Source organism: Loxodonta africana, chromosome 15 (genome assembly GCF_030014295.1).
Source record: "Loxodonta africana isolate mLoxAfr1 chromosome 15, mLoxAfr1.hap2, whole genome shotgun sequence".
NCBI lineage: Eukaryota > Metazoa > Chordata > Mammalia > Proboscidea > Elephantidae > Loxodonta > Loxodonta africana.
The window spans coordinates 12,604,799-12,630,655 of record NC_087356.1 but is presented as its reverse complement, the minus strand read 5'-3'; positions in this window follow the sequence as shown (position 1 = coordinate 12,630,655).

Sequence of the window (25,857 nt, the reverse complement as noted above, 5' to 3'; positions counted from 1 at the left end):
AAGAATTTAGATAAAGATTTTAATAAACAGCTTCCCAAAATTTTCTATGAAGTGTAGTTCTGTAAGCCAATCTCTAAGAAAAATAGCTTAGATTGACTTGATTGCCTGATTTTTTCTGCATCTACAATTTTTCTGGGTGTCAGTCAGGTTTCTGAAGTTTTGACATCCAAGCATGTCACCCTGTGAGTGGACAGCGATCAAGTCTTTACAATAAGGGAGAGGAGAGGAAGGAGAGGTTATTGCGGTCAAGGATGAGACATAAATTTGTTATAGGGCACCTAGGTCCAAACCATGGATTATCCTTTAGGTTAATCACTTGAACTTTTTAAGTTTTAGTTCTGTTACCTGTGAAATAAAGGTAATATTACCCTGCCTTTTAAACCATATAGAATTATTTAAAAAAAAAAAAAAAGTAAAGTTGCAGTGTTTGACCTCCTCCAACATCACAAGGGGGAAGGAGAAGATCAACAGCCCAAGGTTGATCCCCATGAGGCTGAGGCCAGGCATGCCTTTTGTACCAATTCTGACACCAGCTGTCCCTCCCAAGGCTCTTTCTACTCCTCTACTGGGTTCAATAATTCATTGCAGTGGCCACACAGACGGTACTCACGATTATGGGGACTCTCAGGGAAGTAATGAGTTACCATTCAGGAACACTCGGAATACAGTTCTTCCATAAGAACAGTGCCTTTTCAGCTGTGCTCGCAGGCACATCTCTCCCTGACCCTGGGCCTCAGCCCAAAGGCACTCAGCTTTCTTTCTCTGTGGACTGGGAAGTCCAATGGGCAGTCTCTTGCTGCTGGGTTTCTGCTGCTGGGTCTCTGCTGCTGCTTCTCTCTGCCTTTAGTGTTATAGTTTTCTGTCTCTCTGTCTGCTGGTTCTAGGAGCTTTTCAACTCAGTGATCCCAGGTCCAAAGGACAAACCGGCTCTTTTTCCATGGTGGTGGTGGTATTTTCTCTCTCCTGCCTCTGGGATGGCTCACCTTAACTCAGCAGGATGGCAAAAAGTGACCAATCCCTTTGGTAGGCCACAGTTACCATATCTGCACAGTCCTGCCCATTCACTTCGGTGGAAGTTACGAGATTATGGCTAGAAAGGCCACAGAAAAGCAACCCATTACACCGCACTATGCATGTCAGAGTAGAACTGTGCTCTGTCGTGTTTTCAGTGGCTGATTTTTGAGAAGTAGATTGCTCGATCTGTCTTCCAAGCTGCTTGTGGGTGAACTGGAGCTTCCAACCTTTTGGTTAGCAGCCGAGCGCATAAACCTTTTGCACCACTCAGTGACTCCATACCGAATTACAGAGAATATTAAATAGGCGCTGTATGGGAGAGTTTTTTTTTAATTCTAAGTGCAAATATTTAGAATATTTTCAATAATAATTGCATGTGCTTCACTAGTGGTACAGCCCTGCCCCATTATCAAACTTACTGACTCTAAGGAGCTGAAGGGTTTGGTTTTAAGCGTACTGATTTGACATTTACTTCCCCTACCCCCTTTCATCGTTTTGGAGACAACTCTCCCAAGCGTTACCCGTGACTTGAACATCCTGATGTTTTTTATCAGTTGCCGTTGAGCTGATTATGACTCATGGAGATCCTGTATGTGTCAGAGTAGAACTGTGTTCCATTGGGCTTTCAATAGTTGTGACCTTTGGAAAGCAGTTAACCAGACCTTTCTTCCAAGGCATCTCTGGGTGGGTTCGAACTGCCAACCTCTCTGTTAGTAGTCCAGTGCTTAATTGTTTGTGCTACCCAGAGACTGCTGATGTTTAAGGTAATTGTAACATTTTAAATTAATACCTTATTGTCAGATGAATCATTATCAGTGAGCTCCATCAATCAATAGCCTGCCAAAGATCAATCACCTTCAAAACCTGATACCGGGGATTGATGCTCCAATCATAAAAAATCATAGGAGTTGATTAATATGTTTGACTATGATGATAATAAAAACATGAACAGTTGTTTTGCACCTGCTTCATCATACCTGTGATTTACATAGGATTTCAGCAATGGAGAAAATACGGTCAAATATCCAGACATCTTGTCACCTTATATCAAACATTCATCTATTTGGAAACATTTGGGGCATTTGTATTAATATGCATTAGTCTTTTTTTTTTTTTTTTTTTGTAGTACATTCTTTTTTAGCTCCTACACAGAATTCATGGCATTATGGAGACCCAATGTAAAGTCATTTTCTTTCTTCCTCATTACAAAGTTTTTAACATTTTTATCTGCTGCATTTTTGGGGATTTTTAAATTACAGTTGTCTGCTGAGGATTATTAAAGTTTGGCAGAGCTGCATACAATAGAGTTGGTCTGATTAAAGACACATTCATGTTAGCTTTATATTTAAGAGCAATGCCGTTTTTTGGAGTCACTTTCTTTTCCTCCATTTTCTAATAGACCAACAAGACCTTGATATAAGTGTCTTGAAGCAGGCACGTTGCTATTTGCCTACAATCTCCTGTTAAATGAATTTCTGTATGAGCATATATTTTTTTCTGTTACTTAAGCTTGCCTGGTGACCTAAGGTAATTACAGCAGTCACCTTCCCATTCCTCCTGACATTCCAGTTGCCCAGATTTATTGTTGTTGTTAGGTGCCATCGAGTCCATTCCACCTCATGGCGATCCCATGTACAGTAGAAGGAAACACTGCCCAGTTCTGCATCATCCTTACAATCCTTCTTATGCTTGAGCCCATTGTTGCAGCTACTGTGTCAATCCATCTCGTTGAGGATCTTCCTCTTCTTTGCTGACTCTCTACCAAGCATGGTGTCCTTCTCCAGGGACTGGTCCTTCCTGATAACATGTCCGAAGTACATGAGGTGAAGTCTTGGCATCCTTGCTTCCAAGGAGCATTCTGGCTGCACTTCTGCCAAGGCAGACTTATTTGATCTCCTGGCAGTCCATAGTATATTCAGTATTCAACAGCATAATTTAAAGGTGTCAATTCTTCCATCTCTTTATTCATTGTCCAGCTTTTGCATGTATACGAGGCAATTGAAAATACCGTGGCTTCGGTCAGGTGCACCTTAGTCCTCAAAGTGACATCTTTGCTTTTTAACACTTTAAAGAGGTCCAGATATCCATTACGAAGTCATTTCATTATGATCATCTGCCTTTTCTCTTAGTCCTTTACCAAAGAAAGTTGCATTTCTTGATAAATTGCACCTTCATATTTTCTAGGGAAAAGTAACGATATACCTTGAAGATCTCTGTTTGGCCTTTTCTGGCTCTGGATGGCTCTGCTTGAGCAAGTCTCAGAGCTAACCTCTCTGCCCGGGTGTGGGCTGCCCATCCCACTCCCTTCTATGCCCTACTGCCGTAGGTCCGGTGGAAAGAGCCATGCTCTGGGAGTCAGGAAATCCAAATTATGATCCTGTTACTTTTACCAGGAGTCCCTGGGTGGCTCAAATGGTTAAACACTGAGGTTTTAACTGAAATGTTGGCAGTTCAAACCCACCCAGGGGCACCTTGAAAGAAAGGCCTGGAGATCTGCTTCCAACAGGTCACAGCCACGAAAACCCCGTGGTGCAGTTCTACCTGCATACACCTGGTTGCCCTGTGTTGCAATTGACTCAATAGCGATTTTTCTTTTCTAACCAACTAACTACGGGACTATGAGGAAGTCATTTATTCTGTCTGGACTTCAGCCAACTGATCTTTAAAATGAAAATTGAGTTCTAAAGGCCTGTCAGACTCTTTCTTCTTTGGAGTTAAATGCCTAGAAAAATCATACCTTTAGGACAAGTGTTCGCTAAAGGTCCTGCTGAGACTACTGGCCTCTGTCTTTACACCCCAGAGATGACTGAGTCATAATGTCCACAATGTTAAGGGTCTGAGCATTAACCTTCTGATCTAACTTAGCCGCAAACTGCACTGATTCCCACAGACTGACAACTGTTTGGATAAAGAAGAGCGGTCCTGCAACTCAAGCATTGTCAAATTCAGCCTGGATCAGGATTCCGGGAAAAAAATATTTTAACCAATTATGATGAAGACACTGAGGGAACTCCTAAACAGAACCAGGACAGTGCATGCCTTTCAAATGCACAAAAAATGAAAATCTCTCCTTCAATGCAGAATTTGATTCTAAATTTTAAGTTATAGAAAGGCAGCATTTGGTAATAATGGAATGTTCAAATATAGAGGCTACATTGACTAGTAAAGGGGCACCATTTATTAGTGGTAAAAGCAAAATGAGTTTGGGGAAAATACATTTGTTCAAGGAATTTTTTATCATTCACGAATGCTAGATATTTTTCTGAAGATTTGGTTTTTAAAAATCTAATTTGGATTTAAAATCCCTCCATGAATTTCTCATCTCTCCCCTCTACTTCTCGTCTGTAAAGATGTCTAGATTGGATTAAGGTTTCCTAGCTACAAAATATTCAAATCCACAAACCTAGTGAGCCCTTCTTTTTACAATTATGTCTGTAAAAAGCCTTGGAGCAGAAGGATGAAAAAGCCCAGTTTCTCACATGTTGATACATTTGGGTAAGAAAACGGGGTTAATATGTAGCCCAGCTGAAAATATTGGACCTAAGAACGCAAGTGAAATATCCTTCCCCATCAAAGGCAGAAGCAGTTTTCATTTAAAAACAAATAATAAAAAAGAAATAAGGAATTCGAATATCCAGGCTCATCAAGCTTTTATTTGCAGTGGTTCTTAACCAAGGTTGATTTTAACCCTCAGAGGCAGTTGGTAGGATCTGGAGATAATAACTTTGCTTTCCACACAGGAACTGGAGGAGGCGTATGAAGGTTATCTAGTAGGTAGAAGCTAAACATCTTACAGTTCACGGGACGGCTCCCACAACAAAAGAATTATCTGGGCCAAAGTGTCAATAGTGATGCTGTTGAGAACCGTGGTCTGTACACATTGCACTTCGCAATCGTGATTCAGCAAGATGGCAGGAGTGCAGTCACATGGAATGTGATCCTGAGTATACCTTCCTGGTTTTTGTAGCCAAGTCAATGATGTATATACTCAAAACATAAATAAAATAAGAGCAATAAGCAGGAGAAAACTCTAAATTAAAACATACACACACACAATAATTTAACAATATTTCAAACATATAACAAAACAGCACTAGAGGGAAAAATAAAATGTCCCAAGTAACTTTTAGTCCAATATCATTTAATGTAATCATTGGTATTGTTAGGGTTAGATCTTCCATTTTGTAATTTTTTTCTTGCTGTTGTTCCTGTGCTTTGTTTCTCTGTGATCCTTTTCATGCTTTCTTTGAAATTATCTTAAATTTTTTTAGAATCTCATTTTAATCTAGCTCTTAGCTTTGAGCTACACCTCTTTTCATTGGTTGTGGTGGTTGTTCAAGAGATTGCAATTACATCACATTTTTTCACAGTCTATTTATAGTTAATATTATGGTAAAATACATTAGCCTTCAACCATGTAGGTTCATTAATTCTTCAAACATATTTTCTGCTCCATTCTATCTTCTCCTTTTGAAATGTTCATTAACTGTATATCAGAAATTCTAGGATTACTTCACAGTTTCCTAAGATGCTGATCACTTTGTTTTCATTTTTTTTCTCTCTCTTTTTAACATTGGGTATTTTTATTGATCTAACTTCAGTTTCATTAATTATTTTCTCTGTTATCTCCATTCTGTTGTTATGCTCAGTCAATTTTTTATTCCAGATATATATTCTTAGTTATAAAATTTTCATTTGGCTCTGTTTTATAGTTCTATATTCCTGTTAAAATTTGCTATCTGTCCATTAATAACGAAAATAAATTCCTTTTTCTTACTGAGTGTGGTTATAATAGCTGCAATAAAGGCCTAGTCTGATAAGTCTGATAGTCTTGTGTTATCTCAATTTTGGCCTCTGTTGATTGTCTTTCTCTTGAAAATGCATCAAATTTCCTGTGTATTTATTATGTAAAGAAATTTTGAATTGTGTCCTGGACATTGTGAATGTTAGTTGTAGAGACTGTTCTACAATAGCCAGAAGAGTGTTGATTTTTTTCTTCCGGTTATCTCGGTTAGAATCAGCCCTGTTTCATTGTTAGTCTGCAGGAGCTCAGACCTCAGTTCAGTTTTTCTTATCTTTAGCTGGCCGCTTTCATTCCGCCCCATGCATGAGTCAGTCAAGGGTCAGCTTGACATTTAAGTAGATCTTTACACGGAAAATTTGTTGTTCCTCTTATCTGTTCTTGTCCTTTCTGGGCTCATCCCCCACTCCCCAGCACACCTGTTTGCCCCAGAAACCATCCACTGGTTTCTCAAGCTAAGACTATATAACATTGGTCAATAAACCCAAAACCAAACCCAGTGCCGTCAAGTCAATTCCGACTCATAGCAACCCTATAGGACAGAGTAGAACTGCCCCATAGAGTTTCCAAGGAGCGCCTGTTGCATTCGAACTGCCGACCCTTTGGTTAGCAGCCATAGCACTTAACCACTACACCTCCAGCGTTTCTAAATTGGTCAATAGAAAAGAATAAAATCTAACAACATAAATTATTACTTCATTGCTTGGAAAGGTGACCCTGAAGTACAGTAGAGAAGGAATGTTATTTCTAATGAACAGTGCTGGGTACTTGGATATACATATGGGGAAAAATGAATCTTAAATGTTGCTTTATTCACACACATACAAATGAGCCTTGAATCTTAATTTATTCACATACATACAAAAAGATTCAAGGTAAAATAATAAAGCTTCTATAAAATAAGACATTACCTTCATGACCTTACTATAGGGAAAAATTTCTGAAATAGTACATACAAAACATTATCATAAAGGAAAATATTAGTAAACTGAACTTAACGAAAACTTTTGTTATCAAAATACACCATTAAAAGAGTTAAAGTGCAATCCACAAAGTGAAGGGAGATGTTTACAATACATATATTGCTCAAAGGACTCATACTGAGAATCTAAAAGAACTCTTATAGATCATTATGTAAAATGTAGATAATACAATTAAAAATGGGGGAAAAAAAGCTTAAACAAGAACTTAAAAAAGGCAGAAGACATATCTAAATGACTAATAAACATATGGAAATGTGATCAATTTCCTTAGACATTAGGGAAATGCAAATTAAAATGGTAATGAAATACCACTATATATATATATATATATATATATATATATATATATTTTCTTTACCATACCAGAAGCTTGGCTAAAAGTAAAAAGACTGCAGTGCCAAGTGTGGGTGAGAACATAGAACAATCGCACTCTCATATACTGCTGATGGGAGTGTAATTACTAAAGTCACTTGGAAAACTGACAATATCAAGTAACTGAACCACGCATTCTCTAAGACCTAATAATTCCATTTCTTGATGTATATCCAATGTTGTTATTTTTGTTTGTTGCCGTTGAGTCGATTCCAACTCATGGCAACTCCATGTGTGCAGAATAGAAGAGTTCCATAGGGATTTCAAGGCTGTGATCTTTCAGAAACAGACCACTGGGCCTGTCTTCCGAGGCACCTCTGAGTGAGTATGAAGCACCAACCATTTGGTTAGTAGTAAAGCCCTTAACCTTTGCACCACCCAAGGACTTCATATATATCCAACTGATATGCATATATACATTTTTAATAACCCAACACTAGAAATATCCAAAATTGTGCATTAAGTAGAAACAATATATAAAATGTGGTATATAAACAATATATAAAATGAAGTCTTATAACACAAAGGAAGAGAGTGAACTACCGCTACAAACACTGAATGGATGAATCTCATGCAAACACGAGTGAAAGAATTCCGACACTAAGGAGTACATACTGTATGACTCCACTGTTACGAATTTCATGAACTGACAAAAGTAGTCTAAATGCCAAAGAAGTTGAAATCAGGTTTAGCACTGAGGAGGGGTGGGGGTGTATTCTGGGAGGGGAAAAAGAGATCTTCGGAGATGTTGACTCCATGGGTGTGTTCACCTTGTGAATATTCCTTGAGCTGTACTCTTATAATTTGTGTTTTTGTTCTTATATATACAATATTGTAAGAAAGGGTAATAAAAAGGTTAATATTAAAGTCTACTAACCTTTTTCCTTACATTTTTGAAGAGCATTTCCTATTGAGACTTAAATTAGTTTGGGCAATGAAGCTGAATGCACCGGTTTCCTTAATTTTTTTTTTTTTTTTTCACCAGCTGCCGTCGAGTCCGTTCCTACTCGGCAATCCCGTGTGTGTTAGAGGAGAATTTGCTTCGTAGAGTTTCCAACGGCTGCTTTTTTGGAAGTAGAGCGCCAGGCCTTTCTTCTGAAGTGCCTCTGGGTATGCTTGAAACTCTGAACTTTCCATTAGCAGCTGAGCCTGTTAACCGTTTGCACCGCTCAGGGACTCCAGAGAACTTTTACATAGATGATATTGTGGAGTGTTGCTATGAAACATGTTAAAACAAAATGTACTTTGTTAAATTAATAACAAAATAATGATATGCTGTATTTGGTTGCTTTTTAGTAAAATAATCTATTAGTTAGGATAACACAGAAGACACATACACAAAAAAAAGAAGAAAAAATGGACATGAAAAGTAGAAAGGAACAGTAGAAGAACAGGGAGAAGAAGGAAAACCAGTGAGCCAGCCACTCGCTTTGTTTCAAACTTCATGAAATTAAAACTAAATTTCTATTCTGTTCCTAAATATAGCAAATAAACTCGTCGTGGCGTGTCACGTGTCACTGAATCGGCGAGGTCGATGCTGACTTCGAACTTAGGAAGACCGCATGAATTAAAAGCCTCCGAGAACTCTAGTGGTGTTATCGTCATCCTCTGTTCCTGTTCCTAAAGGGAGAGAAAAGTCTTCCCTGGCCAACTGATCTTATTAAGGGGTTATGTATCTTTTTATTTTTTCACTAAATCCAACTTACACCTATGGTAATGGGTCAAATATTTAAATAGCCTATTGTTGAAAATTACATCATGGCTAAGTTATTTAACTTTGGTAGATGTTGTCTCTCCCAATTATTTTTATTAAGCTATTCCCAAACAACCTAATATGCTTGATACAGAGAAGAGAGAAAATTCATCTTTCTTTTAATCTTTTTAATGTCTAAAGGTATTAAGAATATAACCAAAATTACACTGAAGGATTTTCAAAGACTTTTAAAAAACTGGCTAAGTTATCCATGACTGATCAAAGGGAAAAATGGAGTCTTTCTATTAAATCTTGAAAGAGAAAAGTTTCAAATCCACTATCTGAAGAGTTTCTCAAGCAGTGGCTGCTCTACTGTTTTCTTGTTGAAGAAAACTGATGATGGCTGAATTAGTATAAAACCTTATCTTTTTACAATATAATGAAATAAATCTCCTTTCAAACCCTAAATTTCGAATTTGGTAGTTCTTTAAAGTGATAGCGTATTTATATTATTCAAATAAAACACAAATGACAGCAGTAGAGAGAAAATATTCTGCTTTATAATTGCTTTAAACTAAATAAATGAATATTTGTTTCAACTCAACTCACAGATTTCTTAAACAATCTACGAAGCAATCAAAAGCTTCCTTCCATTAAGCTTTGATGTTTTCAGTGACAAATAGACCAGGAAGGCTATGGCTTTCCACCTTAACTTCCATCGGGATGGAGGCCGTGTATATATGCACCAGAGAGCCTCTGCATGAGAAGATGTGGTTAGAACTTGTAATTTCATTGAACAGCTACCTAATTTAGGAAAACACCCATGGGTTGCCAGACTCTGTCAAGAGTAGCAACCCGCACTAGGATGGAGGTTGATAGGAACGGATACAATATCATACAGTGTCTGATGACTATAACTCCAGGGGAAGGCTTAATATATATTGTGCCAGGTGGATCCCTCCAGGGCTACCATCTGCCATGCAAAAGGCCAAAAAAATTCTTCAACATCGCACTATCACATAGGATGGATGAAGAAATAGGCTTTATTGGGAAAAGGGAAATATCACTGCCAACATCAGCAAAGTAGAGGTGAAAGTACCTTCCCCTCCCTGTCCAGTGTCTTATCATTCCACAGAGATTCACATCTGGGCTAAGGCATCTGCTGGGCACACTGTGGGTTTATTTCTAATACAAGGGCACCTTCCCATCTGGAAGTTCCCTTTCTTATACCACAAGCATGAGTAAGGACACTTGGCAGTGGTGGAGCAGATGTTTGGGGCCAGACAATCTGCATTTTGGGGTGTCAGCTATTTCTAGAATTGACTAGAAATACCATCTGCCCAGCACCTGGAATATTTGGGCCTCAGTGATACTGCAACATTTCCAGTAGAGGAAGAGAACCTTTCACCACACTTCTACCCTGACAGGCTGGCTTTTGACCAGCCAACTCCGTGCGCTCCCAGAGGCATGTTGTGACAGTTCTGCTTACTTGCCTACAAAGAGGAGATTCCTGCTTTCAGCTCCTTACTTGATCTTTCGCCTCTGTGTAGGTAAAGTTATAAGTACCATAGACAACAGATAAGTGGAAATTTTGGTGAAGGGTAAGACAGTACACAATACTGGGGAAGCCAGCACAACCTGCATAAAGCAAGGTCACGGTAGCTGCATAGACACATCCAAACTCCCTGAGGGACCGAATAACTAGGCTGGGGGCTGTAGGGACCATAATCCTGAGGAATATCTAGCTCAATTGGCATAACATAGTTTATAAAGAATATGTTCTATATTCTACTTTGGTGAGTAGTGTCTGGAGTTTTAAAAGACTGTGAGAGGCCATCTAGGATACTCCACTGGTCTCACCCCTTCATGACCAGGGAAGAATGAAGAAAACTAAAGATACAAGGGAAAGACTAGTCCAAAGGACTAATGGACCACATCTACCACGGCCTCCACCAGACTGAGTCCAGTACGACTAGATGGTACCCAGATACCACCACTGACTGCTCTGACAGGGATCACAACAGAAGGCCCCGGACAGAGCTGGAGAAAAATGTAGAACAAAATTCTAACTCAAAAGGAAAAAAACAGACTTGCTGGGCTGACAGATACTGGAGAAACCCTAAAAGTATGGCCCCCAGACATCCCGTCAGCTCAGTAATGATGTCACTCCTGAGGTTCACCCTCCAGCCAAAGACTGAACATGCCCATGGAAGAAAAATAAGACTAAAGGGGTGCACCAGCCCTGGGGCAGGGACTGGAAGGCAGGAGGGAACAGAAAAGCTGGTAATAGGGAACCCAGGGTTGAGAAGGGAGAGTGTTGACGTGTCATGGGGTTGTTAACCAATGTAAAAGAACAGTGCATGTACTAACTGTTTGATGAGACACTAATTTGTTCTGTAAACCTTCATCTAAAGTACAAAAAAAAAAAAAAAAGACATCCGTACCAAAATCCTTTGTAATTTGAGCAGTTTATCAGTCCTCATATTAATCATATATGTTTCCATCCACAGAGGAGCCTACAGCCCAAAGGGGTTAAGCTCACCTTGTGAGTGGTGATAGAATTAGAATCTAAATTTCAAATCCCACTGAGATAACTAAAAATCCTATTACTTTGAAACTGGCACTCTTCTGAAGTTTAGCACTAAATACATCATTGGAAGTTGTCACTCTACACTTTACATGAACGACCCTGCCTTCCATATTCACATGGTCACTTTGGGGTTTCAATTAATCTTGCTTTTGGATCCATCCTCCCCTCCTCCCCCACACGACATTCTTTATAAAAAGAAGAGTCTCTCTCCATAGATATTTACTTTTCTTTGTATAAATGTTTATTAAGTCTCTAATGTATTCCAACGAATAAGGAAGATCAAAGAAGAATTGATGCATTTGAATTATGGTGTTGGTGAAGAGTACTGAACATATCTTGGACTGTCGCCAGAAGAATGAACAAATCTGTCTTGGAAGAAGTACAGCCAGAATGCTCCTTAGAAGCAAGGATGGTGAGACTTCTTCTTGCTTACTTCAGGCATGTTATTAGGAGGGACCAGTCTCTGGAGAAGGACACCAGGCTTAGTAAAGTAGAAAGTCAGTGAAAAACAGAAAGACCTCAACCAAATGGATCGACACACTGGCTGCAACAATGGACTCAAACATGGCAATGATTGTGAGGATGGCACAGGACAGTGTTTCTTTCTGTTGTACACAGGGTCACTATGAGTAGGAACCAATTCAAAGGCACCTAACAACAACAACAACTGTATTCCAGGCCCTTTGCATGCAGCAAGATATCCAGGGATTCATTGAATATATTTTCTGTTCTCCGGGTGTATTTAATCTAATAAAAGAGGGAAATATAAAAAAACAGAGTTATGAGCAAGTGGCTACAGGAGCTTTTTTTTTTTTTTTCCCTCCACACCTTACCGCCTTCTCTAAGTCTTTCATTTGACTAAGTTGATTTGGGGGATAAGTTAACTCACCTTAACAAAATCATATTGCAGATTATTAATGAGTCTTCCTCCAATCCTGATGCCCCATTCTTCTTCATATAGTCCAGCTTCTCAGATTATTTTCTCAGCATACTAAGTGAATAGGTATGGTGAAAGGGTAGAACGCTGATGCACACCTTTCCTGACATTAAACCACACAGTATCCCTTTGTTCTGTCCAAACGACGGCCTCTTGATCTATATGTACGGGTTCCTCATGAGCACAATTAAGTGTTCTGGAATTCCCATTCTTCACAGTGTTATTCTGTAATTTGTTATGATCCGCATAATGAAATGCCTTTACATAGTCAGTAGAACATACGTAAACGTCTTTCTGATATTCTCTGCTTTCAGCCAAGATCCGTCTGACATCAGCAATGATATCTGTTGTTCAACATCCTCTTCTGAATCTGGCTTGGATTCTGGTAGTTCCCTGTGGATGTACTGACACATAAACTCTCCTCTCAGGGCTCCCAGACTGAGATTGCGAGCTCTTGGAACAGATTGCCTAGGTTAGAGAAAGAAGGTATTTTGGAGTAAAATTCATACCTGATACACATGAGATCTCATCCAGAACATCAACGCCTAAATCATGGACTAATTATAGCCTTTAGGATTAGAACATATTTACTTTGAAATAATGACTTATGATTCTATTGGAAAATTGATGTGCAGGGATTAGAAAAAGACTTTCAGAAATCACCGCTGATTGGGGAAAACCACAGGCTTTGGTGAGAGTGTGTTTAAAAGGCTTTTACAGACTGCATTGAAGTCCCCTGAATATGCTCAGATGCTCTATATGCAGAAGGTTCTGGAATGGAGATAGGGAATGATGCTATGCTCTGTGTTGCTTGTGAGATTAGGGTTCCCACCGCCAGCTGCTGTCAAGCCGATTTCGACTGGCGGCCGCCCCATGTATGGCAGAGTAGAACTGTCCTCCACGGGGTTGTCAACATTTGAGTGAGCAAAAAAGAGGCCAGAGTAACTATCTGACAACCAATGCAGTAAGGGTGGGGGGAGTCTGCCCACTATGAGGCAGCAACCCTCCCACTCTGCTACCTAATGGGAGGTAGGGCTGCAGGGCTTCCATTCAAGAAACGTCCCAGGGGCCCAGGGCTGATCTTTCAGAAGTAGATCCCCAGACCTTTCTCCCAAGGCACCTCTGGATGGATTCAAACCTCCAACATTTTGGTTAGCAGCCCAGCGTGTTAACCGCTTGCAGTACCCAGGAACTCCAGGACGTACGCAACTCCCAGAAAAACACTGAGAAAGGGAGGGCCATGAAAAGTAATCTTTAAGGTCTCCATTTCCGTGTTGAATTTTTATAAAAATACTTCCCTCCTCCTCTGTAAAGTAGGGTCAGGCATGGGGAAGGATAAGAATTGTACCTATTGAAGTAAGTCTGGCCACGCCAATGACAGCTCAGGTCTGAAGCTGGGTAGGCACAGGGAAAGGGGTTGTGGAGTAACGAGGAATCTCACAGGTTGTTGAAGAAATGTAAAACAAGTGCGTGATCTGGAAATGAGAGGGTTGGCAAAATGTTAGAAACTCTCAAAGTGAAGAACAATCTAGTGGCTGGCTGAATGTTTGAGTACTTTAGAAAAGAGTTTGAGCGTAGATAAAGTACCATGGTTTAACTTCCTAACTACTTAGAAGAGGCACAGAAATCATATCTGCAAGTATCCTAAGTTCAGAAACTTAGGTATGATTCTGGCAATGTTGGTTAGGCCCATGCGGAGCTGCTTCAGGAAAAACCTGCTTTCAGTAAAGTACTGCCGTCCATTCTAAGTTCAAATGAGAGAGATTTTAAGCTCCTCTCAGCTCCCTTGAATTACTGAAGCTGGGGAAGGAAGGAGAGAAAAAGAAACTAGTTGTCAACATTTGAGTGAGCAAAAAACAAAAAAATCAAACCTGCTGCCATCGAATCCATTCCAACTCATAGAGTAGAATGGAGTAGAACTGCCCCATAGGGCAAGGAGTGGCTGGTGGATTCAAACTGCCAACCTTTTTGTTAGCAGGTGGTACCATTAACCACTGCATCTCCAGGGCTCCATGTGTAAATCTGAAACCAAAAACCTGTTGCCATCGAGTTGATTGCGACTCATAGAGACCCTAAAGGACAGAGTAGAACTGCCCCTACAGGATTTCCAAAGCTGTAATCTTTACTGAAGCAGACTGTCACATCTTTCTCCCAAAGAGCAGCTGATGGATTAGAACTGCCAACCTTTTGGCTAGCAGCTGAGTGCATTAACCACTGCACCACCATGGCTCCTGCATGAGAAAAGGCAGACATAACAGCAATGATTTCACAGGAACCAGCCCATGTTCTGTCAGCTAGGGCAAGCTGGCCCTTGACACAGAAATTAAAAGCCCTTACAGCCACTTTGTAGACTTTTAGGAACTCAGGTATGGACGTGTACAGCCCTTACCAAAGCAAGTCACCAAGGGGAGGAGGCCTGACTACTCAGTCAAGAGGACATGCCATTTAGTTTGCCATCAGGAAATGGTGCAAGGCACAATCAAAGAGACTATGAGTGGAAAGACCCCAATTTGGCATGTTAAAATGCCACAGGCCAGCTTAGGGCCAAGAGGCTTGGCATTTCAGAAATGTCTGCTAAAACTTGGGGTGTTGTAAGAGTTTTGTTTTCCTTTGTCTTTCTGGAAGAAGGCATTTCTCTGTCAGTCTATATTCCATGCAGGCAAACCACCATCCGTAATGTTTAGATATGCTTGGAGGGACTCAAGACCTACAGGAAATTCAATAGGTACAGGTACCCTACTGCAAGAATTTAGCTTCGGTTAGCTCTCAGACATGTGGGACCCAGGAGTCGCAAGAGAAAGAGGCCAGAGTAACTATCTGACAACCAATGCAGTAAGGGTGGGGGGAGTCTGCCCACTATGAGGCAGCAACCCTCCCACTCTGCTACCTAATGGGAGGTAGGGCTGCAGGGCTTCCATTCAAGAAACGTCCCAGGGGCCCAGGGCTGATCTTTCAGAAGTAGATCCCCAGACCTTTCTCCCAAGGCACCTCTGGATGGATTCAAACCTCCAACATTTTGGTTAGCAGCCCAGCGTGTTAACCGCTTGCAGTACCCAGGAACTCCAGGACGTACGCAACTCCCAGAAAAACACTGAGAAAGGGAGGGCCATGAAAAGTAATCTTTAAGGTCTCCATTTCCGTGTTGAATTTTTATAAAAATACTTCCCTCCTCCTCTGTAAAGTAGGGTCAGGCATGGGGAAGGATAAGAATTGTACCTATTGAAGTAAGTCTGGCCACGCCAATGACAGCTCAGGTCTGAAGCTGGGTAGGCACAGGGAAAGGGGTTGTGGAGTAACGAGGAATCTCACAGGTTGTTGAAGAAATGTAAAACAAGTGCGTGATCTGGAAATGAGAGGGTTGGCAAAATGTTAGAAACTCTCAAAGTGAAGAACAATCTAGTGGCTGGCTGAATGTTTGAGTACTTTAGAAAAGAGTTTGAGCGTAGATAAAGTACCATGGTTTAACTTCCTAACTACTTAGAAGAGGCACAGAAATCATATCTGCAAGTATCCTAAGTTCAGAAACTTAGGTATGATTCTGGCAATGTTGGTTAGGCCCATGCGGAGCTGCTTCAGGAAAAACCTGCTTTCAGTAAAGTACTGCCGTCCATTCTAAGTTCAAATGAGAGAGATTTTAAGCTCCTCTCAGCTCCCTTGAATTACTGAAGCTGGGGAAGGAAGGAGAGAAAAAGAAACTAGTTGTCAACATTTGAGTGAGCAAAAAACAAAAAAATCAAACCTGCTGCCATCGAATCCATTCCAACTCATAGAGTAGAATGGAGTAGAACTGCCCCATAGGGCAAGGAGTGGCTGGTGGATTCAAACTGCCAACCTTTTTGTTAGCAGGTGGTACCATTAACCACTGCATCTCCAGGGCTCCATGTGTAAATCTGAAACCAAAAACCTGTTGCCATCGAGTTGATTGCGACTCATAGAGACCCTAAAGGACAGAGTAGAACTGCCCCTACAGGATTTCCAAAGCTGTAATCTTTACTGAAGCAGACTGTCACATCTTTCTCCCAAAGAGCAGCTGATGGATTAGAACTGCCAACCTTTTGGCTAGCAGCTGAGTGCATTAACCACTGCACCACCATGGCTCCTGCATGAGAAAAGGCAGACATAACAGCAATGATTTCACAGGAACCAGCCCATGTTCTGTCAGCTAGGGCAAGCTGGCCCTTGACACAGAAATTAAAAGCCCTTACAGCCACTTTGTAGACTTTTAGGAACTCAGGTATGGACGTGTACAGCCCTTACCAAAGCAAGTCACCAAGGGGAGGAGGCCTGACTACTCAGTCAAGAGGACATGCCATTTAGTTTGCCATCAGGAAATGGTGCAAGGCACAATCAAAGAGACTATGAGTGGAAAGACCCCAATTTGGCATGTTAAAATGCCACAGGCCAGCTTAGGGCCAAGAGGCTTGGCATTTCAGAAATGTCTGCTAAAACTTGGGGTGTTGTAAGAGTTTTGTTTTCCTTTGTCTTTCTGGAAGAAGGCATTTCTCTGTCAGTCTATATTCCATGCAGGCAAACCACCATCCGTAATGTTTAGATATGCTTGGAGGGACTCAAGACCTACAGGAAATTCAATAGGTACAGGTACCCTACTGCAAGAATTTAGCTTCGGTTAGCTCTCAGACATGTGGGACCCAGGAGTCGCAAGAGAAAGAGGCCAGAGTAACTATCTGACAACCAATGCAGTAAGGGTGGGGGGAGTCTGCCCACTATGAGGCAGCAACCCTCCCACTCTGCTACCTAATGGGAGGTAGGGCTGCGGGGCTTCCATTCAAGAAACGTCCCAGGGGCCCAGGGCAGAATGAGAGAAGAGACTCCCAAGTGTGGACCATGGACTGCCCTCTCCCAATCTGCGGGGCACAGAGGCAACAAGGACTGTGTCATTCTTTTTCCTTTTTTATCACCGGTACTTGGTGGAATCTACATGCCATAAAATGTGTCCATAGTAAGTGTAAAATGCAATTATTTTTAATAAGTTAGTGGAGTTGTATTATCAACATCTCAATATACCTTTGGAACTTTTCCCTTACCTCCAAACATTTCCTTCATACCCATTTGCACTCACCTTCCTCTTGAATTCCCAGCCCTAGACCAACACTGTTCTGGTTTCTCTCTGAAGATATGTCTTTTTTGGAAATTTCATATAAATGGGATCACACAGTATGTGTTCTTCTGTATCTGGTTCTTTCATTTAGAAAATATTTTTCAGATCAGTCTGTGCATGGATAGTTTGCTCCATCTTATTGTAAAAGAGTAAGTACTTTATCGTAGAGATACACCGTATTTCGTTTATCCACTCACCTGTCGATGGACATTTGGATTGTTTCCTTTTTGGGGGTATTATGAATAAAGCTACTATGTATATTCATGTACATTTGTATACAGTCTTTGTGTGTGTGCATGTTTTCGTTTTTTTTTACTTTTTTTTAATTGTACTTTAGATGAAGATTTACAGAACAAACTAGTTTCTCATCAAACAGTACACACACTGTTGTATGACATAGGTTAACAACCTCATGACATGTCATCACTCTCTCTTCTCAACCCTGAGTTCCTTATTGCCAGCTTTCCTGTTCCCTCCTGCCTTCCTGTCCCTGCCCCAGGGCTGGTGCGCCCCTTTAGTCTTATTTTGTTCCATGGGCCTGTTCACTCTTTGGCTGGAGGGTGAACCTCAGGAGTGACCTCATTACTGAGCTGAAAGGGTGTCCGGGGGCCATACTTTTAGGGTTTCTCCAGTCTCTGTCAGGCCAGCAAGTCTAGTCTTTCTTTGGGAAGTCTGTGTTTTCATTTATCTTGGGTAAATATCTAGGTGTGGAATTTCTGTGCCAAATGGTAAGTTTATGTTAAAGTTTTTAAGTAACTGCCCATCTGTTTTTCAAAGTGACAGTACCATTTTACATTGGATTCTGACTCGTAACAACCCTGTAGGACAGAGTAGAACTGCCCCGCACAATTTCCAAGGCTGTAATCTTTACAGAAGCAGACCATTACCTCTTTCTCCTGCAGACTAGCTGATGGGTTTCAACCACCGACCTTTTGGTTAGCAGCTGAGCGCATTACTGCTGCGCCACCAGGGCTCCTTAGCAATGTATTAGAGTTCTAGTTTCTCTTCACACTCATCAACACCTGGTTTTGTCAATCTTTTGGATTATAGGCTTTCAAATAGATTGGTAGTCATATATATAGTGGTTTTAATTTTCATTTCTCTAATGACTATTTTCATGATTTTTCCTATTTGCTTTTAGCTTTCACGTATCTTCTTTGGTGAAATGTCTATTACAATCTTTTGCCCATTTTTCAGTCGGGCTGTTTGACTTCTTATTATTGAATTGTAGTAATTATTTGGTATGCAACTCTTTTATCAGATACAGGCTTTGAAGATATTTCCTCCCAGTCCATGGCTTGTCTTTTTAAAATTGCATGTTTTGAAGCAAAAAGTTTTCATTTTGATAAAGTACAATTTATCATGTTTTCTCTTTTGGGGAGCATACTTTTGGAGTCATATCCAAGAGACCTTTGCCTAGCTCAAGATCTCAAAAATTTCCTCCTGTGTTTTATCCCAGAAATTTTATAGTTTTAGGTCTTACCTTTAGGTCCATGTTTTAGTTTGAGCTGATTTCTTGTGTATGGTGTTAGGTAAGGGTCTAACTCTATTATTTTGCAAATTTATATCCAATTGTTCCAACACTATTTGTTGAAAAGACTATCCTTTTTTCCTTTTGAAATGCCTTGGAATATTTGTAAAAACTCAGCTGACTATAAAAGTAAAAGTTTGTTTCTAGATTTTTCTACTCTGTTCCATTGATCACTAAATTTACCCCTACATCAGCACCACAGTGTCCTGATAGAGTAAGTTTTGATACTGGGTAGTGTGAGTTCTATTTATTCTTTGTTTTCAAAATTGCTCTAACTATTGTAAGTTCAGTCCATGTAAGTTTTAGGGTCAGCTTTCCAGTAGCTACAAAGAAGCTTGCTGAGATCATCATTTCTTTTCATAGTTGCATAATATTTTATCACGTAATGTGGTATAATAGAGACAGTTTTCTATCCATGAATATTGAGGTTGTTTCCAATATTTTGCTCTTATAAATAATGATGCAAGAATAATTTTGCAAGTATGTGAATTTTTCCATAGGAAAAAATCAGAAAAGGAATTTCTAGATCAAGGAGTATTAGCATTTGTAATTCGAAAGCTATGACTAGATTGCCCTTCTTGTAACTAAAATAAAAAAAACCCATTGCCTTTGAGTCAATTCCTACTCATAATGACCCTACAGGACAGAGTAGAATTCCGTCATAGGGTTTCCAAGGAGCAGCTGGTGAATTCAAACTGCCAAACTTTGGGTTAGCAGCTGAGCTCGTAACCATTCTGCCACCAGAGCATCCTTCACGTAATATGTACCAGTTTCTACTACCACCGACAATATCTGGAAGTGACAATTTCTTCTCACACTTATCAATTTAGTATACTATCACACTTTTGATCTTTTCCAAACCAATCAAGAAAGTGATACCTCGATGACATTTTAATTTGCAGTCCTCTTTTTATTAGTGAGGTTGAACATTATATATTTAAGAAGATTCATTTTACTTCAGCTGTGAACTGCCTTTTCCCAACCAGTACCCACTTTCCTATTAGTTGTTTCTTTGCTTCTTACTGATTCCTTACATATTAGGGAAATTATGCCACTGTCCAAAATGAATTGAAAATAGTTTTTCCAGTTTATTTTTTCTTGTTAATTTGCTTATGAAAGCTTTTGCCTTATATCATCGTTTCATGTAATTTAATGTATTAATATTTTCTTTATTAGCTTCAAGGGTTTTGCATAGTACTTAGAAGAGATCTCTCTGCTTTGGTTTAATAAAATAGTTCCCACATGGCTTCAGCTGGTACTCTTTTGGTTTTATATTTTTATATTAAAATGTTTGATCATTTGGAATTTATCCTGGTGCTAGATGTGATTTACAGAAAGTTTATATTATTTGTAATGACTCTCTGTGTTTCAAACCCATTAATCACCAGCTTTTCCAATTCATTTAAGACATAAATTTTATTACACGGTAGATTTTATTATGCTTTTTTATTTTTTTCACATTCTGGACTTTCCATTTTATCCCACTGATTTTGCAGGCATTTATACACCAATACAACAATTTAGTGATTATAACCTTATAATATATTTATAATATATTTAATACTTTTTATCGTTAGCCTTCCCTCAGCACTCTTATATTTCAGAATTTTTCTGCTTATTCTTGTTCACCTTTCTGCATGAATTAGGGTCAGCTAGTTTAAAAAATCCTTTTGACATCTTACTTGAATAATATTAATATTGGGATAGTGTTCCAAGATCTATCCTGAAGGGCAACACTGTCAGTGATAGGATAATATCCATACACCTACAAGGAAGACCAGTTAATACAACTATTATTGAAATTTTTGCACCAACTACTAAGGCCAAAGGTGAAGAAATTGAAGATTTTTACCAGCTTCTGCAGTCTGAAATTGATCGAACATGCAATCAGGATGCATTGATAATTACTGGTGATTGGAATGCAAAAGTTGGAAACAAAGAAGAAGGATCACTAGTTGGAAAATATGGCCTAAGTGATAGAAATGATGCCAGAGATTACATGATTGAATTTTGCAAGACCAACAACTTCTTCATTACAAATACTTTTTTCACCAACATAAATGGCTACTATACACGTGGACCTCGCCAGATGGCATACACAGGAATTAAACTGATTACATCTGTGGAAAGAGGTGATGAAAAAGCTCAATATCATCAGTTAGAACAAGGCCAGGGGCTGACTGCAGAACAGACCATCAATTACTCTTGTGCAAGTTCAAGTTGAAACTGAAGAAAATTAGAATTTAGAGACCATCTCAAGAATAACTTTGACACATTGAACACTGATGACTGAAGACCAGAGGAGTTGTGGAATGACATTAAGGACATCATAAATGAAGAAAGCAAGAGGTCATTAAAAAGACAGGAAAGAAAGAAGAGACCAAAACGGATGCCAAAAGAGACTCTGAAACTTGCTCTTGAACGTCGAGTAACTAAAGTGAAAAGAAGAAATGATGGAGTAATAGAACCGAACGAGAAATTTAAAGGGCGGCTTGAGAAGACAAAGTAAAGTATTATAATGATATGTGCAAAGAAATAAAGGGGACAACATGCTCAGCGTTTGCCAAGCTGAAAGAACTGAAGAAAAATTCAACCCTCGAGTTGCAATAGTGAAGGATTCCATTAGGGAAAATATTAAACAATGCAGGAAGCATTGAAAGAAGATGGAAAGAATACCCAGGGAAATTATACCAAAAAGAATTGGTCATTGTTCAGACATTTCAGGAAGTAGCATATGATCAGGAACTAATGGTACTGGAGGAAGAAGTGCAAGCTGCATTGAAGGCATTGGTGAAAAACAAGGCTCCAGGAATTGATGGAATGTCAATTGAGATGTTTCAACAAATGGATGCAACACTGTAAGCGCTCATTTATCTCTGCCAAGAAATTTGGAAGACAGCAACCTGGCCAACTCACTGGACGAGGTCCGTATTTATGCCTATTCCCAAGAAAGGTGATCGAACTGAATGCGGAAATTATTAAGCAATATCATTAATATCACATGCAAGCAAAATTCTGCTGAAGATCATTCAAAAACAGCTGCAGCAGTATATTGACAGGGAACTTCCAGAAATTCAGGCTGCTTTCAGAAGAGGACGTGGAACCAGGGATATCATTGCTGATGTCAGATGGACCCTGGCTGAAAACAGAGAATACCAGAAGGATGTTTACCTGTGTCTTATTGATTATGCAAAGGCATTTGACTGTGTGGATCATGACAAACTATGGATAAGATTGCAAAGAATGGAAATTCCAGAACACTTTAAAACTCCAGTTCTCACTGCTTTTCAGCAACTTTCCTCTGTGTCTCTTATTTCACATTCCTGGGAAAGAATATGTTTTCCCATGCTCATTTTTCCAATATAGCCTATACAAGTCACTGATTCAATAAGCCATGGCCAGAGGGGTAGACTTAGATGATTTATTGCCCAGTCATTAGGAGTTGTGAGTAGATTCAGATTTTCTGAGACAAGGCTTAGAAGGTATTGGTACTCCAAATCCTTCCTAGAACACATGTCATGATGGAAATTGACCGGGCTGTTTTGTACCAGTCTTGGAAATGTCAATAATTACCTATTTGACCTCAGGCTGTACCAACTGAAATCCCTCAATTATAAATAAGTCTACTTGGGCTATTAGTTGAGCCAACATCTTGTGGGCTCTAATGGCCCATGACTTTACTATGGAAATAAATTAAGTTTATCTAAATAGCATGATTGACTGAAACAACTGTGAATTGGTTTATCTTGCTGACACCAGGTAGTAGAGGTGAACTGTCAATGGGTTTGGCGACTAAGTTTAACAAACAGTGGCACATCTGTTATGGTAGTTTGCACTACTGGGCCATTCGTGTAGAAGAGACTTCTAGCTAGACTTAGGAATATGGTGTATTATTTGTGACTTCCATTTCTTTTTGGACAAGGATGTATTTTCTTGTGAACAATCTCACCTTACATTAAGCAATACCTTATTTTATTCATATCTATGACTATAGAAGAAATAAGGAGTAATGCACAAAGATAATTCTATTCTTCAGTTCATGTCAGAAAAAAAAACAAAAGCTATAGAACATATATATAAAATAATTTAAAAGGTAGAACTAATTAGTGAATGCAAAACTATGTCCATTGAAAACATAGAAAACAACTTTATTTTACCAACACATACACACTGTCTTTATAGAATCGTATACAAAATTGCAGTAAATTTCAAATAATTTAAATACTGACAAAAAGATTCTCTGATTACGATGTAACAGAACTAAAAAATAAAAAGGAAGAAATAAAGGAAAGATAAAGAAAGAAAGAGATAAAGAAAGAAGAGAGAGAGAAAGAAAACTGCTATCAAAAAGAAATTTGAAAAGCCTCTTCCTAATTATTTGGTCAAAGAAAAAGTAAAAAAAATCAAAATTGTAGAATATCCAGAAAACAATTAATTGGAATTCTGCATATTGGAATACACAACAATATAGCTAAAGTAGCATGCAGAGGAAAAATCATTCCTTAACTACTTATATTAGTGATCAAGAAAGAATTATAAAATAAAAGCATCCCACTCAAGAGTCTAGAAAAAAGTTAAAACAATCCTTTGAAACATATTTTAAAAAATGAATTAAAGAAAAGGACAAGCATTAATGGTTAGAGAATAAGAAAATTACAGCACTTATAAATAAATCAAAGAACTGTTTCTCAGTAAAAAGAATATAGTGTACTTATACATGTGTTTAGGTCTTCTCAGTAGTGTACAAACATTTTCTTAATAAACATACATATCACTCTCTGCCTTAACAATTCTTGCTAAATTTCTTCTTAGATATTTTATCTTTTTTTTTATTTTATTGTATTTTAGATGAAAGTTTACAGTGCAAATTAGTTTTTTTTTTTTTAATTATACACAAATTGTTTTGTGACATTAGTTGCAATCCCCAGAATGCGTTGGCACTCTCTCCCTTTCCCATTCCACTTTGGGTTCTCCATGTCCATCTGTCCTGTTTTCCTGTCCTGTCCTGCCTTCTCATCTTTGCTTTTGGGCAGATGTTGCCCATTTGGTCTCATATACTTGACTGAACTTAGAAGCACATTCCTCACTTGTGTTATTATTTGTTTCATAGTCCTCTCTAATCTTTGGCTGAAAGGTGGACGTTGAGAGTGGCTTCAGTTATGAGTTAGCAGGGTGTCCATGGGCCATGGTGTCGGGGATTCCTCCAGTCTGTTCTTTTTTGGGGGGAATTTGAATTTTGTTCTACATTTTTCTCCTGCTCTGTCCAGGACAAGCTGTTGTGATCCCTGTCAGAGCCATCAGTGGTGGTAGCTGGGCACCATCTAGTTTTTCTGAGAGGTATTTTATCTTTATTGTTGTTGTAACAAGAGTAGATGGGGTACGTTCCCCCATTACATTATTTTATTGGTTGTTTTATTCAGGAAGACTACTGATTTCTGTACATTACTCTTGTACAAATCCTCCTCATAAAAAAAAATTTATAGTTAACAAAATTTTTAATTTGATTATCTTGTATTTCTAATGTTGTACCTCTGTTTTCTTTGCCTTATCTAATCATCTTTCTGGAAAATGTTAACTAATAATACTAACAGTGGTCATCCCTGTCTTACTCTTGATTTAAATTGGAATTTTTCTAGCTTTCTTTACTAACAATTATGCAGAATTTTAGGTTTATTTTATTTTATTATATTATAGAAGTACTAATCTACTACAATTTTTTAAGACTTTTTTTCTTTAATAAAAAAGGAATGTTTAATTTTTTTCAAATGCCTTTTCAGCATCTATGGTGATACTCTTGATTTCTTTCTTCTGGATATATTCGTAAGGTAAATTGTGCTGCTAAATTTTCTAATATTTAAGCATTTTTCTATTCCTTTAAAGTCAAGATTTTGAGGGTTGCCATTGAGTCCATGTGCAAAGAAATCTTGGTCAGTAGGTGGAAAGGAGAGCAGAAAAGATACGCAATGAGAAACAGGGATGAGAAAGACCATGCTGAGTCAGAAAGGCCCCAAGAAAGAGAGAGCATAATGAAGGGGGATTAGTTCTAGGCTTTCCCAAGGACTCTCTGGTTTTTCATAAGCCTGCTGTGGGTACTTGACATTACTCCCTGTTTCCTGAGTTACCTTGACTCTTTTTCTCTCAATAAAATAATCCCCATTTAGCCCTAGCAAATGTAGATCAAATATGCCAACAAAAAGCCTGTGCCACTTTTCTAAACTCCACTCCTATGGGGTTGGAAGTGGCTGGGGGTGCAGATAGAGAGTACTAAACTCAAAAAAGAATTTTTGCATCTTTTGTAGCATTTTAAAGTGACACTGAAAAGGCCTGCAGAAACACATGAAAGGTGACATTCAAGACATCTATTATTTATATTCTTATTAACCAGTCTGTTTTTATGTAAGCACCTTTGAAATTCAGTTCGAATTAGTTTTGGCTTGAAATCCTCCTTGTACCCTGTTGACTGTGCCTGACAGGTTAAATTTTGAACCAATTCCATTTCAGCTTGAGTATATCTTCTAAAAACAAAACAAAACATTAATTATACATACTCACCGTTTTATACCATTCTCCATTTTATTGTGTTTTTTTTTCCTTTTCTGTCGTCTGTTATGTGCCTTGGCAGTAGCTGGACATATTTTCAAGATGATTTAACTATGTTAGGCTTCCAGTATATTCAATAAATAATTCCTTCAATGTGCAGGACTTAAAAGTTAAAGCAGCTTCTTGGGAAATATCATAGATACATGACTATCAGGCTTAGTAGATGACTTGCTTTAATTCCAATTCATTTCATCAAATATTTAGTGAGCACCACCTG